Source organism: Eleutherodactylus coqui, chromosome 13, assembly GCF_035609145.1.
Source record: "Eleutherodactylus coqui strain aEleCoq1 chromosome 13, aEleCoq1.hap1, whole genome shotgun sequence".
Lineage (NCBI taxonomy): Eukaryota > Metazoa > Chordata > Amphibia > Anura > Eleutherodactylidae > Eleutherodactylus > Eleutherodactylus coqui.
Genome location: NC_089849.1, coordinates 113,990,654 through 114,008,262, shown reverse-complemented (window position 1 = coordinate 114,008,262; position 17,609 = coordinate 113,990,654). Strand labels below are relative to the sequence as shown.

Here is a 17,609-nt window from a genome sequence, read left to right as displayed (position 1 = left end):
ATTTGCTGGGGAAGCTCCATGGAAATTCGTTCGCAAGTCGGCTCTAATACAAAAAACTGTAACTTTACACTAGAATAGTTTTGATCAAGCAGGGACTACTTTTTGGGTGAGCTGAGACGAAACCACCAGTGAGCAAATTATTTTTTGTTACCCTCTTCGTGGTCGTGCTTACACTGAACGACTGTTTGAATTTGCTTTTTCAAATGATTGTTAGGATGATAGTTGTCCTCTGTAAAGCCATCTGCTAAAGTAATTTTGGAATTTCTTATTGTCTGGAGTAGGTATCAGTATGACTTATTATGTACAGTCATTGAGTTGGACACATCACGATATGGTCTCTGTTAAGGCCCTTTTACACGGGCCGATAAATCGTTCACATTTTCACATCCAGGGGGAATCTGAACAATTATCGCGCAGTGTTAATGCAGCCCCAACTGAACAACGAACGAGAATTTGTTCGGTTCGCGTTCATCATTCAGTCTTTGCATCCAAAATACTGAACAACAGCTTGGCCCATGTAATCAGGCAGTCATTCACTTATGAACAACTGCCTGTTTATTGTGAATGGAGGCGGTGGGCTAGAACGATGCCCGGCCCACTCCGCCTCCATTCACTAGTGAATTTTGCTCCTGTATAAAAGCACTGGGACGACCTATCAGGCATCTCGTTCCCCTTAGTTAGGGAGGGGAGGAGGGACTTGTTATTTATATAGTGCCAACTTATTCCTCAGCGCTTTCAGGTAATTTGTCTATTAGCCCCCAGCAAGCTGGGTACTCATTTTACCGACCTCGGAAGGATGGAGGGCTCCTCTCGTGAGATCTCTGCACCATTTCTCCAAAATATCACCGACTGTCTGTCCGCTGTCTCGAACACTATGTCCTCCCTTTTTCTCAAACTAAACCTCTCTAAAACTGACCTACTTGTCTTTCCACCTTCCAACCAACCTCCCCTCAACATCTCCATTCAAGTGTCTGGCACCATCATAACCCCCAGATGGCATGCCCGCTGCTTTGGGGTCACACTGGACTCTGACCTCTCCTTTACACCCCATATCCAATCTCTAGCCCAAACATGCCACATGCACCTCAGAAATATTGCTAAAACACGGCCATTCCTCACCACGGACACGCTAAAGACACTCGTGGTCGCTCTCATCCACTCCTGGCTTGACTACTGCAACTCGCTACTCATTGACCTTCCCCGCACTAGACTCGCTTCACTCCAATCTATACTAAACGCAGCGGCTAGACTCATTTTTCTATTTAGCCGTTACTCAGACGCCTCTTCACTATGCCAGTTGCTGCACTGGCTGCCCATCCGCAGACTAAACCCCCTGTAATACGAACCTCACATGCTCGCCTACAGGACTTTACCAGAGCAGCACCCATCCTCTGGAACGTTCTACCCCAAGGCATTCGGACAATTCCCGATGCACGAAATTTCAGACATGCCTTAAAAACGCACCTCTTCAGGGAAGCATACGAAATCTCCTGACCTCCCTATGGCACCCCACCCCGTTTGCCTTCTAATAACTAAGACCTATTGTCTGTGTTCCCCATGCCTTTCTCCTCCCCCCTTGCACCTCCTGTACCACCCCAACCCATTTGTGTCTAACCCAATGTACCTCACATTGTAATTGTTTTGCATTTATCCATGCCTGAAAGTGCTGCAGAATAAGTTGGCGCTATACAAATAAAGATTATTATTATTGATAGTTGGCTTGAGCCAGCTACCTGAACCAAGCAGGGATTGAACTCGCAACCTTCAGGTTGTGAGCGAGAGGTTAGGACTGCATTCTGCTCCCTTAACACTCTGCGCCATACAAGACCCTTTAAGATAACAATATAGTCATCTACACTGATAAGGAGGGTCAGGTGATCAGTACCAGAAGATTTTACTAAAGTTTTGTTTATTCTTTTCTATTTTAGCCGTCATTCTTTCTTCATGAAAGGCTAACAACAATCATCTCCTTCCACATGGACGCCATGTAATGGGAGGTCATTAAGCTGCATCGGACGGAGCCATTCTGACAGATGTAAGTACCACTTATGAAATGGATACATTTGAAACTTTGTCCTTAATAAGAAGTGTTTGGTAAAATTGACATTTCCTTGAGAAGAGGAGGGAAAACGAAAAGAAAACTTTTCCCTATTGTAAGTGAATTTTGTGAAAGGGCATCACTGGAAAAATGCAGGCTGTTCTACTCCCTGGATCATTCTGTGCCGGGTTGTCGTTTCAATTTACAGAATTTTTGCCCTCTTTTATCTTGTGGCCAAATGTTCCTCTTGTTCAGGTCTCCAGCATCACACTGAGTGAGCAGAACAACCAAAACAGGAGCCAAGATAGCATGACACAACATTTCCAATTCCATAGAGAACTTTGCGGCTTTGTCACCAAAGAGTTAATGGTTTAATGCGAACCTCTGCTCTTGACTTGCTTTTTAGGATATTAGCATACAGCATTAATAGCAATTTTCCAATATTATGATACACGCTACTTTTAGGAAGAACCTGTAGGTTTGTGAGCAACGTTGGGTTGGCCAACCGCCTATAGGCTACCATTTGAAGACTCAAGTAGACTCTTAAACACAGGCCATCGAAGAGTATGGTCACCATTATCTCTCCTCTGACAGGTTTTTGGTTGGAATTATGTGAGCTAAAGTCACCACTGCCAAAATGATGTCTGGTGTGAGCCACTGTCACCAAAGAACTAGTCGTCAGCAACTGACAGCAGTTGAAAAGTCTTATCTGATATACAGGTAGCCGAGTGCAGGAGCAGCAACTCATTAAATAGACCATAGGCCTTGTCTCTTCCAAAACTTGCCCACCCCCTTCCTCACTACCACTCTACTATGCCATGTCTATAGGCACCACCGCCTTTCTATGCTAGCATGGACACGTGGGTGTTACCATTCCGTTTGTCAAAGGGTTGTGTCGTATGACACTGGCCAGTTATTGCTGACATTGTCATACTATGTAGGTACACGCCCTGTTGATAAGCAGAATGATAACACCCAGTTGTCAGTTTGGCCTTGGGTACGCTGTACAGGTCCTTCAACAGTTACAGAACCTGAACACATGATCATGTGACCTTACCTATGCAGGTCCTTCTGCAGGATAGGCACACTTTTGTACCAGGGATCTGTGCATAAAGCAGTTTCGTGGCGATTTACAGCAAAAAAGCGATCAAGCCACAATGTCCATCAAATCTGAATAGCCATTAGCCCCCTGCGATCTCCGGGCAGCCACAGAAATCATCCATACTATAATTCGCCATTGCTCAAGAAATCAGAAATGTCTTGAATTTGGGAAAACCTCATTCCACTATTTAATTGGACGGATACTGTAATATGACAATGCATTTTACTTACATCTGATGTTACCAAATAGTGTGAATCTTTCCCTACATTATACAGTAAATATGTGATAGGTAGTGTCCCTCTTGCCTGTAACTACCGTGTTTCCCTGTCTTATATTAATTTTCTCCCCCAAAAGAGGCACAGGGTCTTATTTTCAGGGGAGGTCCTATTATTCTTAGCGAGCAGGCTCGGATCAGGTTCCTCCCACTGCTCTTCACAGCTCCGACACACTTCCCGCAGTGCTTGGCAGCTGCTTACGGTATTAATGAATCCCGCCTCCAGGAAGTGATAGCTGTGATTAACTCTTCGACTGCTGCTCAGCCAATCGATGCAGCACTGGATGAACCAATGCAATGGCTGTGATTGGTTTATCCAGTGCTGCATTGATTGGCTGAGCAATGGTGGAAAAACCAATCAACAGCCATCGGGTTGTAGAGGCGGGATTTATGAATTGACTGAGCCACGGACAATCACAGCCATCACATTGGTTCATCCAGTGCTGCATTGAATGTTCTTGCCAATGCTTAGCCAATTACAGATATCACTTCTTAGATGTGGGATTTATGGATCCCGTAACCAGAAAGTCATGTCGTACGAGCGGCTGAGGACTTTGGGAACCACGCCCCGAACCTGTAGAAAGCAGTGGGAAGGACCAGGACCGAGCCTGCTAGATAATGTATTATTTTTTTAATGTAGTGTAACCAGTGTATATTTTCAGGGTAGGGCTTATATTTCAAGCCTCCCTGGAAATTAGGCTAGGGCTTATTTTCAGGGTAGATCTTATTTTTGGGAAAACAGGGTACCATAGATTTTAATAGAAAGAGCACCACTCCTAATACGTTGGGACCTCGTAGAATACACCTGTTTAAAAAGACTGTCTGGGCTTGGGGAAACAAAGATGGCCACACCAGCATCTCTGATGCCAACTGTGTATTAATATGCTTCATTTGTCTAAGACGCTACACCTGCCTTGATTCACCAGTGCTGCACACATGAACCGTGTTGGACGCTCAGAGCAGCATGTAGACTTAGACTACCTATGCATACTATACACCAGAGGTCCCCAACTCCAGTCCTCAGGGACCACCAACAGGTCATGTTTTCAGGATATCCTATGGTAAGAACACCTATGGTAATGTCTGAGGCATCAGCAATAATTATATCACCTGTCCAATACTGAGGAAATCCTGAAAACATGACCTGTTGGAGGTCCCTGAGGACTGGAGTTGGGGGACACTGCTATACACAGTGCACATCTGGTAGTCAGACAAGCGGTGCAGCCATATTTGTTTCTCCAGGCCCGAATGATCGCCTTAAGGATAATAGTGCGCCTGTCCTGTTTATTTAATGTAGTAATAGTGCAGTCATTTAACCCATTAAGGACGCAGCCCTTTTTTCCCCTCATTTTCGCTTTTTCCTTCCCACTTTCACAAAATCATAACTTTTTTCTTTTTCTGTTTACATAGGTGAATGAGGGCTTGTTTTTTACGGGACGAGTTGTATTTTCCATACCCCTTTATGTACTACATAATTTACTGGAAAACTTGAAAATTCTAAGTGGAGTGAAATAAAAAAAAACACAATTACGCATTTTTTTTGTGGGGGGGGGGTCTTGTTTCTGCTGTATACATACTGCAGCACAAATGAAATGAAAACTTTATTCTGTTGAACAGCACAATTGAGTCAGTAATAAATTGATAAAGTTTTACTTTTGCTGTACTTTTAAAAAAGAACATATCTTTGGAGAAAAATACAATTATTTTCTGTCGCCATCTTCTGACAGGCATCACTTTTTTATTCTTCTGTCAATATACTTGTTTGAGGGCTCATTTTTTGTGGGACATCACATAATCTCTATCTATATCATTTTGGAGTTTGTGTGACTTTTTGACTGTTTATTACATTTTTTCTTGGTGCATGCATGACCTAAAATGTGCAATTCTAGAGTTGTGTATTTTTTTTCTCTTACAATGTTCACCGTGCGGGATAAATAATTTGTTACTTTAACCCTTTCCAATCCACTGTCTGACCTCTGAAGACATTATGATTTAAGGCTGTACAGCTCCGATGTTGGTAGACATCCGTCGGGGTTCTCTTACTGTATACTGCCAGCCTCTCTGCTGTCGGAGCCTATCTAATGTGCCACCTCATGCAGTACTGGCTTTAGCCAACATATAGTGCCGTTGTATAACAGCAGAAAAAGAGTAAGCCCCCTAGGAAAACCAGGATACAAATTGGATTAGGAAGGGTTAATAGATCGGACTTTTACTCTAGCAAATATGTTTTTTTTAATTATTGTTAATATGGGAACATGTTTTTTTTTTTTCAAACAATCACTTCCGTTATTTTTTTTCAATAACTAAAAAACTTTTTTTGCTTATTCTTAAATTTTTTATTTAGTTATTTAGTCCCCATAAGAGATTTGAACTTGCAATAGTTCGATTGCTCATACAGTATAGTGTAATTGCACAGTATTACATTATAATGCATTTTGAAGGAATCCCTTCATAGGCATTCCCTTGCGGCAGCCCTGGGAGCCTTTAGAAGGCCCCTGCCTACCATGGTAACTGAACAGCAGCCCGCAATCACATCATGGGGGAACTTTCTGGGACCCCCGAACAATGATTGGGGCATTTAAATGCTGCTGTCAAAATTGGCAGCGGCATTTAGAGGGTTAACAGCTGCGATCAGCGTGAGGGCTGATTGCGGCTGTTACTGGTGGGTGTCGGTCATCACAGGCAGCCGGCACCCGCTTTGTGATCCCTCTTGGTATAAACCACGCAGGATGGAAATTACGACCTCTGGTGTTAAGGGGTTAACCACACTTTTTAAAACTTTAGTGTGTCAGAGCGACATGTCAAACATTTTGATCAGTGGGGGTCTAGATGCTGGGACCCCCACTGTTCTCTAAAATAAAGGGTCTCCGGCACTCACCCAAGTGTTGTGCTCCTTTGGCTGTTATCAATGCATGTCTGCTGCTCTCAGTTTCTGAAATGGATGCGTCGATATCTGTAGACATCCATGCTCTTATCTTCAGCTGCCAAGAGATGCCAACAGGCAGTGAAGATAGCCAAATGGGCACAGGCCCTTTGTTTAAGAAATCAGCGGCGTATCAGCACCCAGACCCCCCTGATCAAAACTTTAGACATGTCGCTCTGACACATCAAATGTTTTTAAAAAGTTGAGCAACTCTTTAAAGCTGATACCTCAGTATATCAAGTATTACAGACTGGTTGGGTGAGCAGTATACAAGGAATATATATTGGTACAATAGGATCCACCACAGGTTGGGTTGGACGCTGTTGGGTAATGCAAAATAACACGTTCTTCTCTTTATGTTGCTACTATACTTTAATTGAGAGGTCAGTAGGCACAGAAGTGAGGTTAGAAGTAAAAAAGCCATACTCATATCACATAGAGCAGGGGTAAAAGAACCATATTTGGGGCTTTGTTGTACACCCGAAATATCTACACCTATTCAACACCTACTGCATCTATAGAACACGATGAGACTATTGCAGATAGCACCATGTCTCCTGGTATTTAGTGCCGTCTCTGCGCCCGAACCTCCGTGCCTTTGTGAACCCTGTCTTTCCCCGGTCACTACAGGGTGTAGATATAATTGTATGTACCCAGAAATCTATTTATTTTTAAACACTGAAATAAACACATTATTCTGGCCCGGCCACATTGGCTAATCTCCTTAGAGATTTCTCAGCAGTTTTTTTTTCTTTTGTAAGTCAATTATCCAGCTTGGCTTCCCTCTAGTATGTGAATATTACGCATGTAAAATAAAACTGGACAGAGCCACAGAGACACCGTCATTAACATTGACTATCCTGTCCCTGCTGTCTGGGCTGAGCGTGAGCGATGAGTTTCAGAGCAGGGAGAGGAGTGTCAGGCAGTGGAGGGTTGACCTCGGTGAGAGCACCCTTGGTTCAGGCTGAGATCCCATTTCAATTTCTGGTTCATTTAGTTGCATTTTATGTAGCTGTGCTGCCAAAGGGACGCTTAGTCCTTGACTTTGGCACAGTCGAGCAACTCTCCTCCCATGGTAAACAACTACTCAAACACGGAAGGAAAAAAATATGCTGTGATGGGTTTCCTCTCTGGATGTAATTTAACCGTTCTTTTGGGTCTGCACTTACTTGAAGGATTAATTGTGTTATCTTTCCAGTGTTTCATGCATCTTGCTCCAAAACTTCTAGTCTCTGTTGGTCCTTCTGTAATTTCCGACTGCTCCAGTCATCTTTCCAGAGAACCTAAAAGTCAACAACACAGATTTCCAGGGATTTAGATGGAGACACTTGCAATTCGCTTGTTGCCTCCCTGAAAGTTGGTGGATCATCTAAACACTAAACTACAAAATAATCCGTCCGCAATTTGCTTAAATGGTTAAATATTTTAGATACGTTTGAGAGGATGAAGAGGGTTGGGGTTCTACATGTATACCTTGAACTGCAACGTTGTCAGGGTCCTGGATACTAACTTAACTGTTAATGATGTACAACTGTTGGACAACCATTGAAGGCAGTGGAGGGCCATGTATATCTGGGCACTTTATGTATCGCTGTGCTTGATAAAGGCAATCTTGCCAAAACATTTCACTGTATTGGCTCTTTATGTATGTGGGATTAGTTGAATGAAGCGGCAGTATTTCTCTGGTCTAGAGATGAGCGAGCACGCTCGTTTAAGGCAGATACTTGAGTGAGCATCGCTTTTCTCGAGTAACTGCTTACTCATCCAAGCTAAAGCGGGGAGGGGGGGGGGGGGCGCGGGGGTGAGCGGGGATTTTTTTTTATCGTTAGAGCAAATTATTGTAGCCACGTCTGAGCAAATAGCTTCCTGGCCAGGTATAACAAGGCAGTAAATTTAAAGACTACCTCTGTTCATGCGCCCTTCTTGTAAGGTAATGGCATTTTTGTCATTTAGGGGGAGAATAAAAAAAGATTTGTTATGGTTTCATCGCAGCCTGATGGCTGATAATATTCAGCATGTCCTCCATAATAATTGGCATATGATTGAATAAGGTCCTCAGCTTGCCAATGCAGTGGAATATAATAAAACACTCGAGCCTACTCACCTGTGTTGCATCCAGGAAAATCGGGCACAACGAATATCGCAGAGCACACGAATGCCGTCCGTGTGCCGTCCAATGTTCACGGATGTCTAAGATTGCATCTGCTTTTCTAGTCTGTAAAAATGGCCAAAAATAAGACATGCTGCGATCTTTTTCACACGAGCCATCAGTCCATGTAAAAAAAATACCATATGTGAATAGCCTCATTGGCTGTTATTAGTCTGTGTCTTACACGGACAGCATATGAATGTGAACAGCACTTATGTAAGTAAGGCCTAAGGAGATACAAAAGTTTAAGGGATCACCAAGTTACAAATAAATTTAACCCCTTAAGGCCCAAGCTCCATAAATCTACGCACTTGGGCTTTAATCTCAGCCGATGGTAAAAAAAAAAAAAAAAAATGGTGCAGGACTAAAGGCCTATTTACACACAAAGACAATCTTTCAAACGATTGAAAGATTGACAGTTTAGTCGATCATTTTGCATAAAGTGTTAATGCATTGACGCTAATGTCCATTAACACTTTATCAGCTTCATTTGCGTGTAAAGGGGCCTCTATTTGCATCTGGTCTTAGCTCTGCACAAAGCTCCATTGTTCTCGCACAGGCTGTCAGCAGAATAGAATCTAATCTCCAACTCCCACGCAGAACACAGCGTGCGGTCTGTGTTATCTCTTTCCAGCTGAACGATGGATTTTAAGTTAACCATTTACTCGCAACAATTATCACTCATATGCCATCGTTTGAATGAATTTTGAGCGATAATCATTGCATGTAAATGGGCCCTAAAGCTCCTGCTCCTACAATGTAGCAAGAGCAGGACAAGTGCTCAGCTGCCACTGACACGGAGGAGAAGCAATTTTTAACCACTTCTGCCTTCTCTTTTGCAGACTACATAGCACTCAATGAGAGATATATAGTGAAGAGGAAATGCGGAAGGGTCACTTTCACTATTCAACCCCGTGATCACGTGACCATCAGATGTCCTCTGCCAAGGCAGAGCTACAGTGTAATAGCAGACCCAGATCAGCTCTGTTAGTGACTATCATCACTACAGGGGATTAAAGAAACAAGTCCATGAGGGTTGTAGTAAACCGAAGGCACACAGTTTACTGAACACTTGCAAATAGATAACATTCACACTTTTTTTCAGTAATTAATAACTTTTTCAAACAAGAACTTGTACAAACTACATGACATGCTTTAGTTCCTTAATTCTCCTCTCTGAAGAAGGACCTGGGCTAAGTTATCTGTTGCTGGTACCGGGAGGTTATTTGTGGAGAAACGGAAGGAACAACACAGGCGCTCCTGTGAACACACTGACTGCTTGGCATACAGGGTCAAGGTAACTCACAGCTGAATTGGCGGCCTTTCCTTCCAGTTTCTACGGGGTCTGACCTGACTCGAACTCCTTCTCCTGCAGGAATGACAAAGACTTTGTTCCCCTTTAGTTCTCTCCTCCAACTGACACCACGACTACATGTTCTGGCTGGCTGGCCCCAGGCCCCAGCCTCCGGACTGTCTTAACTGGCCTCCATGTTAGACTAGTCCAAACTCAACACTCCCAGGAAGTACCTAATCCATTTTCCGACTGACCTCCAGCTCTAGACCTTAGAAAACGCCTCTCAACCACACCTAGACCTGTCTTCTATCTCCTTTCACCAACCAATCCTGAGCTAGGGGAAAACCTATTACCCAATCCCAGGACTAACTATGGATAACCGACAGGGTGGGTTAGGTAGCATACTGCCAAATCATGCAGAAGTTAGTTAGAACAAACACCAGACCTTTTGGTGACCTGTCTAGGCCAATCCACATAACTCAACACACATTGACAGTACAAATATACATACATAGACACTCTACATGAGGTAGCCAAATAAGTGCTGTGGAGACCCCTAATTCTGGGCTAATGTATGACCTGAGTTTTATCTATTGGAGTACAGCAGTCTTCTGTTACCATGCAGGGCGGCGCTGGGTCCCGCGGCCGGCGCGCGGCGCTCCGATGTCGGCTCAGGCGTCCCGGAGCTCTGCTGTCGGGGCTCTCCCAGTGGCGTGGAGCAGCCAGCGTGCAGCGGCGTGGGCGTGTCCGCCCGTAGGGTGCCGCCTGCTCTCCTCCACCTTCCATATGCAACAGTGGGAGAGTCGGCCCCTCCCACTCTCCGCCCCTGGGCGGAGGCTTTAAGTTAAAAGGCTGGCAGTGACCTGAGCTCACTGCCAGTTATTGGTTCTGCTACCCTCTAGTCAGGTCTGTCTCAGTCTGCTCTAGTTGCTCGTCAGTATCCTGTCAGTTTGCCTGTGAGCTCCATCTCCAGCCTTACTCTGCTTTGTAAGTTTTGTTGGTCTGTTCCACCTGCTTCTTCTGTCGGCACTCTGTCCCCTGTTAGTAGTTCCATCTAGGTAGTCGCCAGGTCCCTAGCCAGCGCAGGGACCGCCGCCCAGTTGTCCGCCTGGGGTTAGCCAGGGCCAAGGCAAGTAGGCAGGGACAGTGGGGTGCGGGAAAATCAGGGCACCCCACCTGGCGCTCGGGGGGCAGAGTGCCGTAACATCTTCTTTCTCTTCTGCTGAGGACCTCGTACAGGGGTACTTCCACCTGCAAGAAAGAATGGAGCTCTCCTGCTGTGATAGACTTGAGCTGTCGATGTAGTACACGGATGGCCACTGATGTGATTGGCCGCAATGAAATACTATAATTTCAGGCAAGAAATCCCCGGCAAAAATCAGTTGTTAGCTAGTGATGCCGGGAGCCGATGATTATGGTGGCTGCATTCCAAAAGAAGTTGTGATCTCGGATCTACCCCTGCCAAAATGGTTGATAACGGGGAACAGTAAATTACACATTTAACTGTGCAGCAGAAACTTTTTGGGTTTAAGGTCCCTTTAAGAGGAACGGATGTAATTAAACAATATTTTAAGTAGACAGCTGAAGTTTCCATTTCCATTCTATGCTATTTGTAAATGAGCCATGACAATCAGATTTGCTTTGTGATAGATGAATGTTTATGCTCCGAATCTGATATTAAATGATGATGTGCTATCTGTTGGTGTTATAACATGTTGGATCTTGTCTGCATTCTATATCACATACTGTATGGACAGCGAAAAAAAGTAACCAAGAAAAGATACAAAACTCTCAGGGAAGTTATATGCACAAGTCATGCTGGATTTTAATTATTTTACAATTAAAAGGAGGAAAAAACATTTTTTTATGCTGGTAATCCCTCAAAATACAAACTAGTGCACTGATAAAAGCATATATCTTTAAAGAACATGACAGTCTGCCTGGAGGGTAGGTGACTTTATTGCACTGTACATCAGCACCCCTCTGAATTTCATACGTATGAAATGCGGGTGTTGGCAGAAGAGTCATTTGTCACAAGGCCTTCACTGGGGTTTTGAATCTTGGCATTACAGTGATATTAGTCAAGAACCCTATAGCATTCTTATTAGACCTTTACATGGCACAGTTGCTTTGCTACTGTACAGCATGGTTACATGTGCATAGTATGATGTACATGCTCAACAGCAGTATCAGGTGAGGACTATCATTTGCCCTGACTAATGGTATGTTTTAGGCACTCTTATTAGGGCTCTATTGTGTGTTAACCTCCATTCCCTCCTTCACAAACAATTAACAGAAGGCTCATGTAGGGGGCTACCCTGCTGGAATGTGTGAAAGTGTACAAATAATAGTTGTAGCTGACAAACCCATAATGGTTATGTCACAGCATGTTGCTGCTGATAACCTGCTCCTGGGGTTGCTGTTGGATGCTATCATCTATCAATGGTGCACAGAACCCCTCTACTTTTGCTCAAACCTATATCTCTGCCTGAAGGGCTCTCACACTCTTCCGCCCCCACTTTTTAAAGGCCAAAATGTACTTCCTAGTACTGTCCACCAACAATCATCAGCCATCATATGCCATATAAGGAAGGCATCATGCCCCCTTGAAGGATGCCTAAGCAATTGGTCTCATTAGCCATTGTGAGACAGCCCCAGGTTGTGTGTATTCCTCATTCTGCCTTCTTGCCTATTTATTGACCATTCTGATTTCCGTTCCCCTTGACCTTGGCTCTGCATTTTGAGGCAAGTGGGCTCCCTGCTGTCCCCCTCCACTCTGCAGCCACCAGCAGTGACTCCCCCACCGAACTGCCATTCCTGCTCTCCTCCTCCAGTAGTCTGTGGCCGCCGGCTGTGAGTGTGTGTCCCCCAGTGCGGCCGCATTCAAGGAAGCTGTTTCACAGCGCTCTGGTGTCCCTGCTACCGACCTCACTCTGCGGTTAAAGATGGAGCGGGGGGAGGGGGGGGCGCCTTCTGCATCGGCGTCTGGGAAGCCACTTCCTGCTGTGGGCTGAAGGAATGGAGGCGCGAGAGGGCCGGAACAGCTTACAGGCTCCAGGGGACAAATGGAGGGGCAAGAGGCCCAGAACAGCTTACAGGCTCCAGAGTACATTAGGTGAGATGGCCAGCAAGCTCCTAGCAGCGTGGATTGCCTGCCATACACACGTTGCTAGGACCTTCAATAATTCCACCAATCGGGAGCTACGGGCGTGACATTGGCATTCCTCCATGGAACATCTGTCAAACCCCTAGCTTCCGGTGGTGACAAGATACAATAATACCACCTACAGATACCGTGTCTTGGCTCAGTGCAGCATCTGCAGCAGTACAACGGGGAGTGTGTGTCTAATGGCTTGGGGGCCACACAGCAAAGCTGGTATCTCATCCAGAGGGGTTCCCCAGGTGCTGCTAGCTCAGCAAGCCCAAAGCTTAGCCAGTGTGTGGTAAAGCAGATCCACATCCATCTACTGAGAGCTTAATATATAACCTGCTGTTGCAGTAGCATATAGTGGCTAATTTGTATAATATCTCTGGATGTGTTCAGGTCACCTGGTTGGAGAGTGGCTGGACAGGAGCTAGAATCCAGACAGGATTGGGGACGCAGGAATATTTGTAGCATTGAGGGAGTAGGCCCTCCAAACCAGCCCTGCAGAGAGAAAGAGGTGGCCACATAAGTTGAGAGAGAACCGTTGAATGCAGAGAAGGTAGTCGCAGTAGGAAGAGTTTACAGCAATGGGTCGTCAGTGGCTCCTATGAGGGCAGGTCAGTCCTGCTGGAGGGAAAGGAAGCAGTTAGGCCATATTCCACTAGTGGGAATCTGCAAGTCAAACATTGGCAGACTCCAATTACTGAGCTGTGGCTGTACTTAACCAACAATTGTAAATAGAGACCAGTCTCTAAGATAGGAGTACAGTTGATGGACTTTAGAACAGCTAGGACTGAACTTTAACTTTGAAGTGGTCGACCAACATTATATCGAGCTTGGGACCTTTGTTGCCATTGTTCATCCTGTTGTGTAGTGGAGAGTGCAGCCCAAGAAGTGTGGGGTACCCAAACCAATAATAGGGTATTACTAGTCTCTAAGGGTTGAGAGGTCTGAGGTTTCTTTAGCTAGTTAATAATAACATAGAACAACTACTCAAAGAGCTTATACTGTTTTGGCTTTACATTGCAATGCTAAATCATTCTAACCAATAGTGTAGCATTCGCTTTGGTCTAGGGCGGGATCTAGTTGTGATAGAATGTCAGATAGTATACCACATTGTCAAATAACCCAGTTAATTGTTTCCTATTAGAGATGAGCGAGCGTACTCGCTAAGGGCAAATACTCGAGCGAGTATTGCCTTTTGCGAGTACCTGCCCGCTCATCTCAAAAGATTCGGGTGCTGGCGGGGGTGAGAGGGCAGGTACTCGCAAACGGCAATACTCGCTCGAGTATTTGCCCTTAGCGAGTACGTTCGCTCATCTCTATTTCCTACACATCCACTGACAGGGGGACCAATGACTTCCAGTGGTCCTCGCTCTCATCACCAGTCTTCAGATGACCTTTTATTTTTTAAAGTCTCAGATCTTCAATAAGGGAGAATGGGCAGAAAAGACAATGGGTCAGATTTACTAATACTGGGGCAGATTTACTATTGGAAATACACCAGTTTTGTGGTGGAAATTGCACCAGAAAACTGTCTTACATGGAGTGTGCCCACGGACATGGAGAGGAAAAGACAGTTTCTCACCTCTTCGAGTCCAATGCAGGTCTCCTCTGAGCCGGCTGGGTCTTTTTTTCTTCAGCACCGTGGATGTGTCCGGGAGCGTCGGCCGAACATGCGCGTGATTTCTTTTTTGTTTTTGAATCGCCTGCTTTCCCGCGGATCCGCGACACGTCCACAGTTACAGCTGTGGGTGTGCTGCAGCGGGGGCGGCTTCCATTGACTTCAATGAAAGCCGTCCCTGTGGGATCCGCAGGAAAATGGAACATGCTGCGATTTCTTCCCACGCGTGTGATCTGCATCCCTATGGGCGGCAAGAGGTGCCGATCTCCCGCGCGGAAGTCACGCACGGATTTTATAATTAAAATCTGCCTGTGGATATTGGGCCTAAGGAGATGTTGAATCCTCAGTACTAAAGTAAGTGAGTGTTTATTAACAGACAGTGCAAGGTGCAACGCGTTTCAGAGCTACAGCTTCTTTTTTAAGCACAAATCAAAATGTGTCTCTATATCACACAGATACACGACTTATTTATTATTCAGCAGAGCCACTATGATAAATCTTGCCAATTTTAAGACTCAGTTGCACTATTCAGACAATATTGTATTATTAAATCTGCCACAGAGTATTGGTGTATCTTGTCTCCACCAGAAGAATGGGTGGAGACAAACAGCACGCCTACAAACAACGCCCACAATTTCATTGGCTGGGCAGGAAAATGGGTGGAGGCAGAGTGAACGCCCCCAGCTTGTAATTGGGTGTCTCATAGCCCCCGGTGCTGCGCTGACTAACATGTCAGCTCCCTACTCTGGTCTCCTTGGTGCTTTTTCCAGCTGCCAGCCCTTCACTCACCACAAATGTAAGCTCCCAGCTCCGCTGCTGCAGCATCTGTGGCGCTGTCAGGCAGCACTCCCGTTACCTGTCACTGTCCTGGCGCTTTGCCTTCTCCCGTCACTACTTGGCCGCTCTCTGGTGGCCGCTCTGCCTTATCCCCTCACTGCTCAGCCGCAGTATGGTGCCCGCTCTGCGTTCTCCCCTCACTGCTCGGCCGCTGTCCATGGAGCCACCAGCTGCGCTTAACCCTGCACTGCTGCATGTACATAAGTGCTGGATGAGCTCCACTCCCATCCCCCGCTGTCACTCTCCCCGGAGGCCTGCCATCAGCGCACGTAGCTGTCATCCCCACCGCCGGCACAGCTTACGGCGGCCCTGCGGTCTCTCCTCACCACTCGCCGCGCACCCCGGCTGAACAGCTGCAGAGAGTCCTCACAGCACACAACATGAGGGCATGGTGAGCAGATCCCTAAGCGTAAGAATAAGACCATCCCTAGCCCTAAAACATCCCTAACCCAGGGGGCATAAAGGGGGTGTTCCCTGTCACTGTGGCTGGCCAACCCATGCATCCACCCCTAGTTCCGGTGGAGACCAGATACACCAGTACCCTGCCACAGTATCTAATAGTTAGACAGTGCTAGTTTAGGCAGTCTTGAAATGCACCAGTTTTATCACAGTGACTCTACTGGATGATACATTTGGTGCATCTTTAGTTTGTCTGGTCTAACTTTATACCACCTATTAGTTGACTTAGATTTTTGACTGATTTTGGTGGAAGCAGATGCATTTCGAACACCCCTTTTGGCACATATCTACGCCCCCTTTGCAGACTTGGCAAAAAAAGTGTCTAAAACTGTCAGAAACAGATCATAAATGTGGTGCTAAGCATGTAAGACAGACAGTTTGTCGGCACAATTTGCACTAGAAACTGGCACCCTTTCAGTAGTAAATCTGCCCCACTGTCTAGCTCCCAGAAGGGTGTAATAGAATCCAGTTCAAAAAAGGAAAGAAATGTCACAATCTGTTGCTGCGTATATTCCATATTATACACTAGTGGGTTCTGTTAAGATTTCTCCTGTACAGATAGGAAGTACTTCACTTTCTATAGCCCAGTAAGGGTTAAAATATATTTTTCTTGTCAGAAATTGGCCCCAAAGAACGGTTTCCTACTTCCACCCATCAAACCAGCTGTTAAAATAGGTATCATATTTTAAAAGCCAGCCATGCAGTGTACAGGACAAGTGTCATCATTACATGGCTCCAGGGAAGGAAGGTCAGTTTGCTCTTGTGACGCCTGGGGCGTGAGCCTCCTCAGAGAGTAGGGATTTGTTTCTGCCATTATTAACAGGGATCTTTGTTTATGATAATCTACAAGTGATGAATGTTTTCTACGTCCCATCGGGACACTTGAATGATGATGAGCAGATATAAGTCATAAATTATCATTGCATGTCTGTATCATCAGTGCTAATTACCTTGTAAGTAATTACTTTCACTACATATCCAAACAAGACCATTTGTCACGTAGCAGAAGACCTCAGTTTTTGTTCCGTTCTTCAACTTTAGCTACAAGAAGATTAAATTAGCCAACTTCAATTTTGAATGCTAAGCAGAGCAGCCTATTTTCACATGTCTTTTTGGGCTATAAAAGTGTAGTGGCCCAGAATGTCTACTTCTGGCCCCTCCATAAATGTCATGTCTTTGTAGATGCACTCTGCGGTATTAGTGTATCTTGATGCCACCAGAAGCTAGAGGTTTGACAGGAGGAACGCCCCTCTTACACCCCCGACTCCCGATAGGGAGAAGATACGAAGGTCCTAGCTGCCCAGTGTGCATTGATTAGTAGCTGCCCTGGTGCCTTAGCCTGACGCTTAGTTCGCTTCTTAGCCATACATTAAGATCTGTAAATGCTGCCATGTTACCGCTGTAACATGGCAGCATTCACATCCACAAATGTACGTCTAAGAAGCTAACTAAGCTCCAACCTAAGGCACCAGGGGAGCCAGTGATCAATGTACACTGCGCTGCGATAACTCAGAGTGGAGCTGCTGTCCCAGGCTTCCGGCCAGCCGCCGCCTCCTCACAGCTGCATACCGGCGGCAGTTGCAAACTCTGCTCACGCTGACGTCCGCTCCCCCGCAGACCCCGGTGTTGCCGCTCACCGGCCATGTGTTCCGCCTCCGCCACCACAGTCTGGCGCCGGCCGCCTCAATGCTCCCTGATGACCGCTCCGAATCTTGCTGGGCCACACTTCTCTCCACTCACCTCCCTGAGTCCCGGAGTAAGTGA

General features: G+C 45.7%; 2 long non-coding RNA genes across 2 annotated transcripts in view; one reads left to right on the top strand and one right to left on the bottom strand.

Annotated features, from left to right (window-relative positions):
* Positions 1 to 17,609, top strand: part of LOC136587484 (uncharacterized) — a 192,026-nt gene that overhangs the window by 148,416 nt on the left and 26,001 nt on the right. The window contains exon 2 of the long non-coding RNA XR_010787467.1: positions 1,929 to 2,035. This is a non-coding gene — a long non-coding RNA (uncharacterized lncRNA). The remainder of the gene's footprint in view (positions 1 to 1,928; positions 2,036 to 17,609) is intronic.
* On the bottom strand, positions 7,531 to 17,455 carry LOC136588024 (uncharacterized). The gene is made up of 3 exons (XR_010787530.1): positions 17,415 to 17,455; positions 8,442 to 8,552; positions 7,531 to 7,620 (listed from the first exon to the last, which is right to left on the bottom strand). It is a non-coding gene; the product is annotated as an uncharacterized lncRNA (long non-coding RNA).